The following is a 13,404-nucleotide window of genomic DNA, read 5'->3' as shown; positions in this document are numbered from 1 at the left end:
AGATAGTGGCGAAGATTAATTCGCACTCGCGACGATTTATATCCTTCTGCATTCAGTTAAACAAAAACTATTTCAAGAAGCTCGACTATTAAAAATCAAATCAGTGACAGTAACGGACGAACAAAGACGTCCACCCGCGAGCATAGCACACTGCGATTTGATGCTCTAAGCTGTAATGTTTCATGCTGCAGAAAACGAGCGTTTTAATTTATTGCTTATTCCATGCTTGCAATAGGATCGCGTGGGTAGGCTCAAGCCGGTCGACACCATATGTATGTATTTCCATATTGAAGCACAACCAGTTTCCCTCAAGTGCACCAGCAACACTGCCGTGATATGAAAAAGTAACGTGGGCACAGCCATTGGCACTGTTTGGCACCCCTGGGCCAGAAATGCAATCTAGCGGAGCAAAATTAATAACTCTGAAACGAAGCACTTCCGCGCCTTGGTGTCTTGGGTAAAGTTTCTCATCATAATAAGGACCATCTATTGACATAAACATGTTTAATAAAAAAAAATTAAGTGAATCCTTGTACCATCATTCTTCGCACAATGCGGAATTTCACAAACCAAAATAGGTATTAAGGTTCTTGTGAATGCCCATGAAATCTTTATCTGATTGTTTGCTGTAAAGAAGCTAGTAGGGAACCGCGCTACTTCGTCGTATCATGGCGCCTATTTCCGTTCTCTGTGCTAAAACTTTAATAGCAAAGCGTTGTCACTCATGTTTTTGCAAAAACATCTTTGCTTACAAGATTAATTACGATTGACACTGAAACACTTGCGATAACCCGTAAAATGAGCGATCTTAGGGGTGTATGACGAAGAAAAGCTGAGATACGACGGACTAGCGCGGAGCCCTATCTAATGTCTGAAATTTAGAGATCTATAAGCTTCTAAATCTTGAGATTCCTGTTTTTGAAACTGCGATTTTTTTAACTTTATTATTGAGATTTTTAGCCAACTGGCTAGTTTATCTCAAGGTGAAATTGCGAAGTGTGATATGAATGAGGACTCTGTAAACAAACCTTTGCTTCTAACAATTTTACGGATTTCCAGTTTGTTTAAATTTTCCGCAAATTGTCAAAGATTAAGGATCTTATTTAGCGGAATTTTGATTACAACATGATATCAAAATCATATGATTAAAAGATTTCATAAACAACGCTGGTTTAATAACTCTTATTATTAAAAAGACTGACTGCTGAAGTTCATAGAAACTCCCTAAAGTTCGTAGAACTTCCCTGAAGCGTTAAGGTCTTTCCTTCATTGAAGTTTGTATTGCCTGAATTTCATGGGACTTCCCCGAAGTTCGAAAGACTTTTTTTTTAAGATCTTAGGACTTCCCTGAAGTTTGGAGTTTTTTGAAATTCATAGGAATTTCTTAAATCTCGTAGAAGTACCATGAAGTTCGTAGAAATTCTCAGAAGTTCGTAAGACTTCCTTCAAGCTAGAAGAACTTTCTCGAAGATCTGAGGACTTCCCTGAAGTTGGAAGGACTTAACTTAATATATGAGGACCCTAAATTTAGAAGAGCTTCCCTGAAGTTCATAAGGCTTTAAATATCGAAGGGTTTTCCAAAAGTGTGTGGGTCTTTCCTTAATTTCTTGGAAATTCCCTGAAGTTTGGAGAGCTCTCATGAATTTCGTAGGATTACCTGTAGTTCAATCGACTTTTCGGAAGTTCTAGGAACTTTTTTGAGCTTGGATAACTATGTTAAGTTCAGAGGACTTCCCAAGAGTATCGAAGACTTCTTTGAAACTCGGATCCATAAGTGTCATAGAATTATCCTTAAGTTTTAAGCAGCGCTTAAATGTCGTAGAAGTTACATTAAATCTGTAAAAAAATCTGTAAAATTCGTAGTTATTCCCCAAAGATTAAATAACTTCCCTAAAGTTCGTAAGACTTCTCTGAAATTTGTAGAACTTCTCTGAAGGTTCGGAGAGATTTCCTGACCGTCGTAGGTCATCACAGTAGTTCACAGGATTTTCCTGAAACTTGTAAGACTTTCCCGAATTTTGTAGAACTTGCATGAAGTTTGAAGGCCTTATTTGAAGTTTTTAGATATAGAACTTTTTTATTGAACATGTTGAACAGGTACTTCAAAGTAGTTACGCGTCGGCACTGCTTAAGTCTGCTATCAATTAAGCACAAATCATACATGCAATTGATTCGAGAAAAAAATTAAATTAAAAATAAATACAAAATATATTTACTAAATTTTCAGGGTAAATTTTGTTCATCAATGTTTAGTTGTGTGAAAGATTTAGCTTGAACAAAACGGTTAGTTTTGACCTGATTATAAAAAGAAACTTTGACATACATAAAATGTAAAACCTATTTTAATTATACAAACAAGATTATTTTCCTGGTGAACTTATGAAATTCCTGATTTTTTTTCCCGGTTTTTCCTAGTGAAAATAAATTCCCGACTTTTTCCCGGTTTTCCTGGTTTTTCTGGTTCACTTGCCACGCTTATTATTGGAATTTTAAGGTAATTCTGAACATAGTTCACAGTGAAGTGTGAGGCGAATTCCTTGTGTAATCAAAGGAGAACTTCAAGCTAATTCTGAGTAGAATTCCATCCATCTTTTTGGCCTTCGTGGTCGTGCGGCGTCACCCGTCGTTCAGGCGTATTGTGAGTGCCACGAAGTAAGGGTTCGATTCCCGCTCCAGCCGGTGCAAAATTTGACAACCTGAAAATTTCCCTACTGATCTACTGGGTGTGGTGTGTTGTCCGTTGTTTAGTGTTAAATACTCAGTCTGTGCAACCTCTGGTTGAAGACGGTGTCAATTGTCTTGTCAACTCAGCAGTTCAAAGGGAATTATTGGATAGGTCTGAGAACAGTGTGACGGTCATTCTGCACTCTTCAGAATTAAGAATATTTTAAGAATTTCATAGGGAAAACTGAACACAGGGAGTCCAGATTAATATAGGTAATGCTATGAATACTGCTATGAATGTTGCTGGAAAAGATTATTTTATTGGAATCCAGAAAATAAGTAAAGACTGGACTCGGAAAAAATGAGACACACAAAAATGATCACCGAAAATTCATTTTAAATCGGATACTTCTCAAATTTTCAGGGATTAAATAACTATATATTAGCTATGTTTTGGCATAATTTATTTATTGAATTTCCTCCCCCAAGCTGAATGCTCGTACATTTCTCTTAACACTGCTCATGAGATCTTGGGCGAGGCTTTGCCCATCTTCCTTACACAATTTCTCCCAGTTTTTCTTCAAAGCTTCATCGGTTTTGAAACCTTCATGCGGGACGTACCGACAAAAAACTCGAGGCCGGGGATTTGTTTGGTGTCCGCCTTGATGTATGTCTCATCGTCCATGACGAGACAGCCTGGCTTGACCAGCCACTCACGGTACAGATTCCGCGTACGCAATTTGGCCACCGTGTTTTGTTTGTCAGTCCGGTTTGGCGCCTTCCTGACACGTAGCCCAGCCCGCTTCATGGTCTGCTGGACGAACCACTTCGACGAATTGACCTTTTTGGCCACGTCTCGGGTGGAAAGGTTCGGGTTATTCTTAAAGTACTGCCTTACCTTCCGCGCCTTCTCTGGGTATTCCGTTTTCGGTTTTTGGCCGCTTCCAGCGCGCCACTCGATGGTCTTCGTCTCCTGGAACATCTTCACAACGCGGGACACGGTGGTATGGTGGATTCCAAGCCTTTTGCCGAACCATCTGTGCGACTGACCAGGATTATCGATCACCGCGCCCAAGATTTGCTGGCGTAGCTCTTCTTGTTTCGAATGCATCTTGAAAACTACTTGACAGATCGCGATAAAATTTTGCACACATATACATAACACTTTAAACTAGTATTACCCACGCGATAAAAAGTTACACCCAAAACAAAGTGTCGCATTTTCCGAGTCCAGTCTTTATGATGAAATTTTAGGATCATTCAAATGGAACTCAAAAAATGGCGAAGATATCCTGTAAAGAGTTCCAAGTAAATTCAGACCAACAAAAATTTTACGATCATTTTATTCAGACTAACAAAAAATTTCATGATCTGGAACCCAGGAAAAATAGAAATTCCGGAATTTATAATAATTTCAAGATCCTGGGACTTCAAAAATGACGCTATCAGACTTTCATTTTAGTAATATAATAAAATTATTCTTTGGCATAAAATTATTCGTAATTGTGTGTACCGTTCCGATTCAAATTTCGGACGATTCAAATTTCGGACACTTTCATTTTTAATTAAATATTACATCCAGTTAGAAACAAAGTAATAATGTTAGATGATCGTGGAGGGCACTAGTCAAAAAAAATTAAAATTTACAAGACATGTGGATCATATTCGACCGAGATAATCAACTTTTAAAAGTGTCCGAAATTCGAGTTTAAGTGTCCGAAATTTGAATCGGCACGGTATGTGTGGTCTTGAATAGTCTGACAATGACGATGATGATCGTTGATGGTGAAGTGAGAGCTGTCGAATGAGTTACGTCGTTGCTTTTGCTTTCCTTCTAAGGACATGGACTCCATAACGGAAATGAGCGTCACACTACCCGACGCTGCTGCCACGATAATGAACGGGAATTGTGTGCCTTTGTGATCGATCGCACTGTGGTTGCACTTCATGATGGCGTTCACCGCAAGGGCTACGCTCGGGAACTCGACCAATCCGAAGGAGGAACGTTCCGATTTCAGCGGGAACATTCACACTTGCGACGGGTGGCAGTCCTTGGCAGTCAGCAGCAGATCCTCGGATATAACGGGTGGGGTATTGAAGAAGTGGAGAATCCTGCTCGGTGGCAGAAAGCAATTTTTGCTGACCTGGGTCAACGAAAGGAAGCGATTGTTTTTGGAGGCGCTGTAGTCCTTGAAGCTGATCGACATGTCCGTCAGGGTGTAGGGGTTGATGGACTCTGACAAGTAGTTCTACTTGGAAAATGCAATCTGAATTTTGCTACCATCATTTCCGATTGGAATGTTGTTCTCCCATCTGGACCATGGCGGTACCCTTTTTGCTTTTCAGGAACTTTATCCTGACATTTCCGTACAAGCAGAACAGATTGAACAGCTTATCGGTGCTGGTTGTGTTGTTATCGAGTCCGTAGACCATCACCACTGCGCCCTGTTGCTGTGCCGGTTGAATGAAGTTGTCTGATCCGTTTCGAGTCAGCGGTGCGTCCTTCATCAGTCCAACGTGTGTTCTGGCCGGTGTTGGTTTCCAGTTTTCCGACGGATGAAACTCGGGCGGTGAAAAATTTGGTGCAAATCCGTTTTTCCGCCGGCTTCCAGAAGGGCTGATTTAGGACCATGGTTGACTAAAGATTGACGGTCGTTGTACGGGGTCGGCTTTCCGCCGAAGATGGTAGGATCGTGTAGCAACGGGGCTCGTCCGTTGCATCCTTGGAGACGGCTGCTTCCAATGTGTGGTCCCAACTGGAGTCCGTGTCGATTTTGTAAACATTGAATAAAAAACCAAAAACTAAAAACAAGAGCTGTTAAAATACAGGGTTGCCAAAAAAAGGCATTATTCACAAGCAAACAAAAGTCAGTTGAATGACTTATCGGCACTGTCAGCACAGCTGCGGCACACTGAGAAAAAAGTTGACGCAAAGTCCATATTTAAAACTTTGTTTGGTTGTTAATAATGGCATGTTTGGCAGTCCGGTTAATTTGACAGCTCAATTCAAGACTCATGTTTTTGTTTGTTTTGATTTTGAACAAGTACTGCAGTGAAATTCGAAGAATCCGAACCAAGGCGACGATACTTCTGGCAAGAACGTGAGCGGTCTAAGCCATCCGTCAGGAAACAATAAAGAAGAAAAAACGAGTCAACGATACACTCCAGCTGGACAAGCTGATACCGGACAAACTGGCCCGAGTGGTGGATCCTCTCGAGAAGGCGGTCGAGATCTTTCAACCGATTGAATAAGACAACATTGAAACGAATCTGTATTTACCGACCCTGGGACAGACTGCTGCTGATGTTTCCTGCCATCGCCATCGCTCTTCCGGGAATCGAAATTGGCTTCGAAGATCAAGCGAATTGGAACAAGGCGCAGCAACAACGGACAAACATGTAGACGCATTCAAAAAGTGATGGTGTTATGTTCACTGAAGTTGCTGCTTTCATCACCACCCAGTCGTCGTCACCGGCGTCTTTACCGGGACGACAAGGTATCCGTCACCGGGACAACCATGCACCCAGTGGAGCAACAGTCATCGGAAGCCACCATCTTACAGCTACATCAAAATCTAGATCAAAATAAACGCGAGCCAAAACTGGCCTAGCCCTCCTAGCCGATTTCAAAGTATAGTATCTATTGTTGTAACTAGTAGTCATTTAAGAAGAACAGGACAAATCTCGCGTAACATTTGAGAAGGGCCTGTCCTCGTTGATCGATTCTCTTCATCGACTTTCTCTTTGGTTTACCACGGCTAAACAAACGAATTTCTCGCTCAGCTCGCAACACAGTTCGACAGAAGATTGTGTTAGCTTGCGCCTGAAACAACACATTCAATGGAAAACTCATTTGCAATCGGGTTATTCGCGAAAGAGAAAATCGATGAAGAGAATCGATCAACAATGATAGGCTCTTTTCTCGTGTTGCGCGAGAAATAGGAGATTCTTATCGACGGCGGTCATCATTCGCGAGATTATTGGTTTCTTTAGAAGGATCATATCCGCTGCTTGGAAGTCATGCCTTGTTACGCAGAGAGATAAAGGTATTCTGAAGTTCAATCCGAATCAGATGCCATAACTTGGGGATGGGTTATTATTTCTGGGTAACTGCCTCCGGGGAAGTATTTGCCGATGAATAGAACAATAAACTTTGGAGGAGCTATTTTTATATACTAAAAACGGTCTTGTTTAAAGAGTGAGATTGTGAGTGGGGGTATCGGCGATGATTTTCAGCGCAGCTGCGATTACCCTGGTTTTGGTATACTTGATGTTGATGGCCGGAATGTGTATCGTGTGGAATGATGTTCTTCTTCCGACAGATATTAGAATGTACGCTGACTGTGTTTCGGGAAATCTAACTCGGTATTTGGGGAATCCATGGCGGGACTATGCAAAAATTAACAGTTGCGGTTTCCAAAAGTTGTATTGCGTTGACAACAATCAAATTTTGACGCAGGCGCAGATATAGTGCTGTGTTGCCAGTTACTTTAAAAATCATATAAAATCCCTGATAAAATCTAATCATGGATGCCACGCAGTGCCAATGAATGAGCCCAGGTGTGCAACCCCTTGTTTTCTCTTTTGTAAACTACCAATTATTAATGAGAAAATTTGCTAAAAATATGAATCAATCTGTTAAATAAGATCAAAATTACGCTTAAAGGTATGAACCTTACTGCTTGAAGCTTTATAAAAAATATCACTTTTTCTCGAAAAACATATATTATCGCTACAGTTGAAAACCGGAATAACCGACTAGCGACAATCTATTATACTCTCGTTCTGCACACTGAACATAGTGCCGGAAGTAGTGCGCTGTATAGCGCATCATTGTGCGATTACAGCGCACTACTTCAGACACTATGCTCAGAACGAAAATAAAATCGAATGCCGCTAGTGGGCTATTTCGGTTTTCAACCAAACCGATAATAATATTGTCCGTGGTCCCGATTTCTTTAAAATATGGCTAAGTATCCGAATTTTCATAATTGGTGCCAGTTCAAAGATTAAATTCCTAGGAAGCCTGGATACAGCTTTGGGACATTTTAATAGTCTCAGAAGCTTGATTTATTTTAATTCTTAAGTTTGTTAAATTTCAGTTAAGTCCTAGATATTACTTTTTTCGGTTATTTATCCTCATCCGGATAAACTAATAATCAGATTGTTTCTTAACTATTCAGGGTTGTGTAACATTTTGGGAAGTAGTTATTTTACATCCGATTAAGCGTTAGTGTTGCAGTGCATTCACGTTTTTGGTTTTTAGTTTTTTAAATAATGATAAGTATAATCTTATTTACAAACACTGTAGATCAGAAGGACAAAAAACTAGCGGAGAATGATGTGGCAAAGAAATGTAAATCTCCTGCTGCTCCTGTGCATCCAGTTAAAGCTATCTCGATTGACGTCTTCTTCGCGGAATACCGAAAAAGATTTTTGTTGTTACAGTGAACCATTATTCCAATTATTTTGAGCGCTGAACATTTTGAAAACATGTGTAACTTGTGCTCCTCATCACCAGCAGGCCATTGCCAAGGCTTGAAGTCACAGTAAAAAGTACCAAGCGCATTATTCTGAAAGTAATTATGTGCTGTAAGTGGGTACTCCAGTAGTTGTTCACTTGGAGCCAGCAACTACGAATACGTGGACTCCTACAGGAGAGATTTGATCCACATAAAACCTCATCAAGCCCTCCAGAAAGCTTCAATAACAAGCCTGTCATCCTTTCTTCCGTTCGCAATGATGTTCAACACGTTTCTTGCATTATGCCAAACGGTATTCTGCCAAATTAGTATTATTACAAACATCTATCAAACAGTACAGTTGACATTTGTCACCATAACCGTATAGCACGCCACGCCTTCTTTGACCTTATTCTGCCATCAGCGACCATTCCAGTCTACATATATCCACATCGTGTGAATGAGAATTCTTGCTCAGGCTCGCATCACCTTATTCCGCGTCATCACCGTTACAGCAACTCATCATCACGATAATATGATCGATCTGTATCGAAGTACATGCCAGTGCGGTGTAATGGGAAATGGGTGCAACCTTCAGACATGTAGTTATCGGTATCTTTTAATCGTGCAGCAAAAACACACATGGTGAAAGGAGCTTGCGGTAAACGCCGGCCGTCCACTACTGGAATGCGCAGTATATCAATTAGCATGTGCAAATTGTCGATTTCCTCACATAGACAGACAGACAGACAGACATTCAGACTGTCAGACAGCTGCTTCGCTCCTTCGAGGGCGCAGTAGGCTATTTTTGGGTCCACTGTGGAATGCAGATGAATGGATTCCAGCTGTTACTCCGGGATGATGCTTCCAAATTTGAAACTGACGCTGCCTTTCTTTTAGCGAAGAGCAAAAAAATCTGCAATGACTCGTTTCGGGCGGATTTCGAGAAATTCACGGCGCACGTGACTTGCAAACCGAACGATGATACCGGCTTCCGATGGCAGTTTCCTGTTTTGGTCAATTTTACGACCGACCGGTTCGTGTTTCGAATGCTCCGGCCACCGCGCGTCTTCCGAATCCGAGAGCGTTTCTCAATTGTACAGCTCCCATAAATCTCCAAACGGAGACAATCACGTTCCATTTCGTTTTCGCGGAGAACCGGTTTCATATCCATATCCTTCAACCTTCCCCAGCACTTGCCGGTGTATTTGTATATTGCAGCTCGGTGGAGCAAGCTCTCTCCGTCAGCATGTCGTCCATGTATCCACACTCTGGTGGTGTCTACTTTAACCATCTAGGGACATCGACATTCATTTGACCATAAAAGGGCACACGTCGTCTCTGTCGTCGTCGATGTATGTGCCGTGCCATACGCGCGCGACTGTCATCATGTATGTAGCAGCAAATCGAAAGAGAGTCATTCAGGTTCTATAAAATGACGAAGACGACAGCGTCGATGCATGGGGAAGGTTTGTCGCGTGTCGCGAGAGGGTGTTTATGTTTGTAAATTGATTGCTATTTTTATGACGGGTCTGACCTCCACACGACAACAGCAAGGCACAGTTGAGGGTCCCTGGTGCACATTGTCTCCAACATTTCGCCACCAACGACTGGCTGGACGGACGCGATAAGCTCTCCGTCGCGATGCGTCATCATAGTATACTCTGCAACGGCGCTGTTTGCTCTTCGACGATTGAATCTGGAGCAGACGGATGATCGATTGAAAGCTTGCTTTTGAAGGGTGATTTTTGTACAGTGTGCTCGGGTGACACACTTTTCGATGCGCACACGGCCGTTGCATCTGACTCATATTTGAGTTCTGAGTTCACTCAAATTCGGAATAAACGTAGGTCACTCATAATCTTCCCCAGCTGCATATGCGCTGTATAAAAATTACGTATGCATTGCGGTGAGAACTGACAAGATCTTATGAATTAACCGAATTAACACGCTGCATAAGTGTTCGTGAGATTCTGCTTGGAGTGCTCAAAAGACTGAGTCAAATTATCCTCGATTTTCCAGGAAAAACTTTTCGAATATGAAGAAAATCGAGATAGACTCTTAGACTGAGTAAAATTCGAGCAGATTTTTGAGGAAAAGCGAGGAAAAATTTTCTCAGCCTATGAATGACCTACGTTTTTAAAATTTTGAGTGATCATCGGCCGTGCAGATTGACATTTCAAGCTGAACCTTGCATTAGGTCTAAGTAACATTGATTGATTCTCTTCGTCGACTTTTTCTTTCGTTAATAACTTGAGCACAGAACCGTTTCTTGATGTGTTTGTCATATTGGATGCTAGATAAAAAACTTCTTTTATCGATTTTTGTGCTGAAAATGTCTTTACATGACCGTGGGAATGCTAAGAGAAAGTCGACAAAGATAATCTGTCATTGTTACTAAGGACCTAATGCAATGTTCAGCTTGATTTGTGACTTAATTCAGGGTGGCCAGCAGCGTTGCCAGATACCGATTTATCGGTATTTATTTCGATTTTCCAATACTTGATACTCTTTCGACTAATGTTTCCATTTTCTCGCCGTTTTTGGCTGCACAAGATTCGAGAAACAACTGACGAATCATCTCGGTAATCCCTGGGAATCGGAAAATACTTTTATTCAGTTATTCACATAGGTCCCCGTAATTTTTTTTAACTTCCTGAAGTTTATTCAATCTTCAATTGGAATTTTGTTCCACCTTTCCTTGTAATCCCGAATCCTACGGGAAAGTTATTTCGACTTCCCTTGGAAGTTTCTTCTGGCTTCACTCGAAAGGTTCTTTCGTCTTCAGGGATGCTAAAGTGTTTTAATGCGGTTTTATTTTTGCTTCAGGAAAACTGCAGGAACTTTTAGGAAGTTCTGAATTTTCAAAATAGTCCAGGCTTTTGGGTAAGTTTAAACAGCTATCAGAGTAAGTTCCGATGAATTACAGAAAGTTTAAGTAAATTCTGTTAAAATTCGAGAACCGGAGAATTTCAGAAAAGTCCAGAGAACTCCAATGAACCTAAGGAAACATCAAAAATATGTTGGAAACTTCACGGGGTAATTTAATGTTTTCAGGACCGTTCCATTTTATTTCCGAGGGAATTCAGAGAGTTTAGGGAAGCTCTGAGAACATTAGAACAGATCAATTAAATTAAAGAAAATTGCTGAAACTTTTAAAGAAGTTCCAAGAAACTCGGAGAAGTTTCGAAAATTTTAGCAAAGCACCGAGAGGTTCATGAAAATTTTGGAAACGTAAGAGAAGTAACATGAAGATTTGAAAATTGTGAGATCATACTAATGGAAGTTTCGAGAACTTTAAAAAAAAAAAATAAAGAATTGAGAAGATCAGAGAACTTCAATGCTGATGTTCCATTAATTTCATGAATGTTGTGAGAGCACTTAAGAGGCTCCGAAATCTTCCTGAAAGTCCGGATAGCTTTAAAGAAGATTATAGATTTTCTGGTAGTTTCATTATAACCAAGGAAGTTCCGACAGTGTTCACTCGGCTGTCGACAAAAGCAGGCCACTCTCGATGTGTGCCACGCAATCGTCTTTTTTCCCGGCAGCAACCATTGTGTGGTTCTCCTCATTGTTCTTCATCAGCAGTTCTTTCGGTCGATGCGTCGTCGACTCTGGAAAGCAACCGTTTCGTGATGAGTGTGTAAGTGTTGACCACGTTTTGCTTCCATTGCTGCAATGGAAGCGCTCTGCCCCCGATGGCGTAACTGCCATACAATGAAATCACTGGAAGCGGCTCCAGTTCTGATGGAGGAGCTTTTTTCGATAGCGGAAGATAAATTGATTATTGTGTTGTACCTTTTGACTATAGTTTTAAGGTGTATTGTGTAGTGACCAAGAATCCTCGGTTCTGTTAAGTTAATTCCTTTGAGTCTTATCAAATAAATAAATTAATAAAAAAGAAGTTCCAACTACTTCGAGGATGATTCAGAGAACTTCAAAATAGCCCCATAAAATTAAGAAAAATTACAAGAACTTTCAAGGAGTTCCGAGAAATTATGTGATATTCCGAAGTGCATTTCAGGAAATTTCAAAATGCGTTGGGTCTCCAGTGATGTTTTATAAAAAATAGGAAAATTAGAACTTGTAAGGAACTTCAGTGAATGTTGTGCTAACATCCCCAAGAATTTCCTTTCTTCCGGAATTTTTCCTCAACTTCTCGTTGAAGTTTCTTTTGACTGATCCGTAGTTTCTTTCAGCTTCTCCAAGAAGTTTCTTCCGTCTTCTCCAGGAAGTTCTGTTCGTCATCCTCTGGAACTTTCTCCATAAGCCATTTTCCGTGAGGTTCTTTTTTTTTTTGGCCTCTATTGGAAGGTTTTTCTGAGCTCCTTCTGGTTTTCCCTAGAAATGGCTTCTCCTGGAATTTGTTTCAGGTTTCCGAATCTTGTCTGGCTTCCCCTGGATGTGTCATCCGATTTTTTCTCGGAAAGCTTCTTCAAACTGTCACCAGAAGTTTCTCAATATTTGTCTTGGAAGTTCCCCGGGAGTGTTTCCGACTTATCGTAGATCTTTCTTCAAACTTGCTCCAGAAGAACTATTTTAATCTTTCTCTGGAAGTTAAATCGGTTTCCTTCAGAACGCTAGTTCAAACATTGCCCGGAAATTTCTTCCGACTTCTCTTGAAAAGCAAATTTTCCGTTCTTAGTTCAAAAGTTTGAATTTTCGCCATCAAAAACGGCAAACATATAAAATTAATAAAGAAAATAAATACCGATAAATACCGATTTCTTTAAACTGTTGATACCGATAAGCTGGAAAACAATCTGGCAGCGCTGGTGGCCAGTGAATTTTCTGATAGGAAGTAATAAAAATCCCCATATAGAAATTGAGAGAAGAGGGAATTATTCGGTTTCGATGCATATTCATGTTTAACCCGCTTTACTGCCAGTCCCATGCAGGTGCAAAACCCCATATCTTTTCATCTCGCCACATCTTTTCATTGATGCCACACGACGTGTACTTTCCCTTTCACAGACTACAAAATATAGTACCTAGCCCTGGAAAAATGATGGACCCCTTATTTATATAATTAGATTTCCCATCGAGGGGCGGAGCTTGGCAAGCATTTTTGTCGTCGAATATGTAAGAAAGGAGGGACTCCGGATGTTAATCTAACTGCATATATAAAGGTACCACATATGTTTTGACCACGCTGCCCTCTGTTAACAGTTAACGGAACCTAGTGTATGCGTAATTTCCGAAAGATGTCGCCATTAGGAACAGCAGTGACATCTGTAGGAAAATTAACGCAAGGAATGATAACATGATTGATTCCCGG

The 13,404-nt window shown here is 40.7% G+C and overlaps 1 protein-coding gene and 1 pseudogene across 1 annotated transcript in view; one reads left to right on the top strand and one right to left on the bottom strand.

Annotated features, from left to right (window-relative positions):
• The window catches only part of LOC135698775 (coactosin-like protein), a 67,874-nt gene that overhangs the window by 44,511 nt on the left and 9,959 nt on the right, over positions 1 to 13,404 (top strand). The window lies entirely within an intron of this gene.
• Positions 4,350 to 5,377, bottom strand: LOC135698787 (heterogeneous nuclear ribonucleoprotein L-like; annotated as a pseudogene).

This window comes from Ochlerotatus camptorhynchus, unplaced genomic scaffold (genome assembly GCF_037179485.1).
Source record: "Ochlerotatus camptorhynchus isolate MF236.1 unplaced genomic scaffold, CSIRO-AGI_Acam_v1.1 ptg000094l, whole genome shotgun sequence".
Classification (NCBI taxonomy): Eukaryota; Metazoa; Arthropoda; class Insecta; order Diptera; family Culicidae; genus Ochlerotatus; species Ochlerotatus camptorhynchus.
The sequence above is the reverse complement of the archived record's forward strand: the minus strand, read 5'-3'. Positions and strand labels throughout refer to the sequence as shown.